This window comes from Protomyctophum bolini, assembly GCF_963924005.1.
Source record: "Protomyctophum bolini genome assembly, chromosome: 18".
In the NCBI taxonomy this organism is placed as follows: Eukaryota; Metazoa; Chordata; class Actinopteri; order Myctophiformes; family Myctophidae; genus Protomyctophum; species Protomyctophum bolini.
Genome location: NC_137879.1, coordinates 6,411,576 through 6,414,075, shown reverse-complemented (window position 1 = coordinate 6,414,075; position 2,500 = coordinate 6,411,576). Strand labels below are relative to the sequence as shown.

The 2,500-nt window shown below is 41.6% G+C and overlaps 1 protein-coding gene across 2 annotated transcripts in view; it reads right to left on the bottom strand.

The window, feature by feature from the left end:
• The window catches only part of prkcea (protein kinase C, epsilon a), a 64,163-nt gene that overhangs the window by 35,145 nt on the left and 26,518 nt on the right, over positions 1 to 2,500 (bottom strand). The gene's annotated exons all lie outside the window — the stretch shown is intronic.

Genomic DNA, 2,500 nt, shown 5'->3' with positions numbered 1-2,500 from the left:
AGGTCCGCAATCCCAGGGGATGAGCGAGTCAAGACTTCGGCACTATTCAAATAAAGCTTATTTTAATAACAAAGTGTTTTTTCGTCACGAATCAAGACTCAATGGCCTAATTAATAATTATATAGCCATCATGTGCTGGGGAAAAAAGGGATATTTTAATATCGCCGTGACCATCAAATCAAAAGTCAAATTGAATCGTGGATTATAGGCAAAATCCCGAGCATGCTTATAATCATTATAGGTTAAAAAACGGTCCAGATTCGTCCACAGTGAGCTTGAAGAAAGGCACTGCGGAACACTGGAACGCCTCGTCTAACACAAAGCAGGGAGTTTAAGCCGCCTGTGTTTTCTCTGGAATCCCGAGGCAGGGTCAGACACAGTACAGTCCTCCTTGGAGCTGGACGCTGATTTATTACCTTGCTCAAAGGCACAAAGGCACAGAAACGGGAGATGACTCTCTTTTTCTCTCTCTCTCTCTCTCTCTCTCTCTCTCCTTCACAATAGATGACTCTCTCTCTCTCTCTCTCTTCTCTCTCACACAACACAGTGAGAGTATTGCCAACAGGAATAAACATAAGAACTTGTGACATTGGCTAAAGGCCCAAATATCTCTTTCACTGGAAAAAAAATAAACTCCACTCCTCATATGAGCAGCAGAGCAGTAGTAGTGGTTGAACATCTGACACTCTGCACTGAGTAACTGTATGATGACGCAAACATAATTTAAACCAACACACCTGGGGTGCAAATCCTGTCCGCTATACCAAGAACACTCGGGGCTCCATTTTCGTCACCGCTAAACCCCTTATCCCTAAATTTCTTTGCTTTTTTTTTAAACGTATCAATCTACATTGACACGTTGTGAGCTTGTAGACTGGCCATTTTAACTATTCAAAAATGTTTTGCAAAATAGCAAGAAAAACAAGTTTCGGGGTTTAGGGGTTTAGCGGTTAAGAAAATGGAGCCCTTTGTCTACAACTATTGATAGACTTTGTACCGCTTTTTCTTACCAATGTAGTTGATTTTTTGCCAATGAATTCCTGTTGTTTTTTTTGCGTTTGCGTGTTTTGTCACTGCTGTTGGTGTTGCATCCTGCTGACTCAGACGAACAATGGACCAGGAGCGCACGACACCACCAGTACTTATTGTAATTCACGACACTTAATGTAATTTACTTACTTTTACATTACAGGTGTGCATTTTCACAATGTTTTCAGTGAGACCACGTGATAAGACACAGTATCCATTCATCAATGATATTTTCGGGGCGTGTCTTATAAGCTCTTTGACCCATTTAGACCTGAGATCAGATTCTAAAATTGTCTTCTAAATCCTGACAAGTTTTCTGAAAAAGCTATGTTTCTATATCAGTGGTTCTCAAACATTTTCATGTCAAGGAACCCCAGAATTATATGAACCCCTCAGAAGCAAAGATTTGAGTTAAAAAACGTTCGCTCTGAAAGAATATATATTCAAAAGATTTGCGCCACATTTTGCGATTTTTCAAAATGAGCAGACCTACAAATTATTTGGCGCCCTCCCCCCCTAGGGGTCGCGACCCATGGGTTGCGAACCCCTGCCCTAGGCTATAGGGAAAGCCAGAACACCAACTACAAAGCACATAGGTTTTAAAACCACTTAAAACATAGGTTTTAAGTGGTTAAACCATTAGCTTGCATTGTTACCCTGCCCACCAACAACGCATGGCTGCAGGCCGGGGGGGGGGGGGGGGGGGTATTGTAACAGGCCCCTTGTCTGTACGACGTGCGTTTATGTGTTAGCGAGGTAACCTGAGAAGTCAAAGGTCAAGGAGTCTATTAACAAGGTAACTGAGAGAACAGGTGGGAGGAATCTTCCGTGGAACTTGTCAAGAGGGGAAGATCTAATGGGTCAGTATCCTCCTCCTCCTCCTCCTGTCCCCCGTAGACATGATTATATAGGTGTTGGTCACACAAAGGTCAAAAGGTCATCCCACTGGCAGCACGCGGCTGCGGTATACAGAGTCAGTATCATAGGATTCACGTACCCTGAAGAAGACATACTTTTTTGTCGAAAAAGCTGACTACCAGGGTGGAAGTATACTCACATTTCTTTTTACTTTACAGCTACTTTTTCATAGCTGTAAATTGGCTATAGATTTCCGTAAATCCTGCTAATAGTTAGAGTTATTGTTGAAGTTGGATATTAGTTAGCAATTCCTCTACACCCAGAGATTTATAAGTATTTATAAATCAGTCGAATGCTACTTGAGGAATAGAGATACACACACTTCAATCGAATAGCGTCCTCTTTATTTTGATATAAATGTCTATAGATTTGCAACGTTTCTAAATGCTTGCCGGTGTCGTGGATTGGAAGGAACCTGTACGGTCCTGTACGTTTATAAAATGATATAACATATATTACCCATAGCGAAATGTTTTCACATATCTGACAAATGCCTTTATATAATGACTTGCCAGGGACACCTCTACAGGCCTGACATAACAGCGGTTGAGGT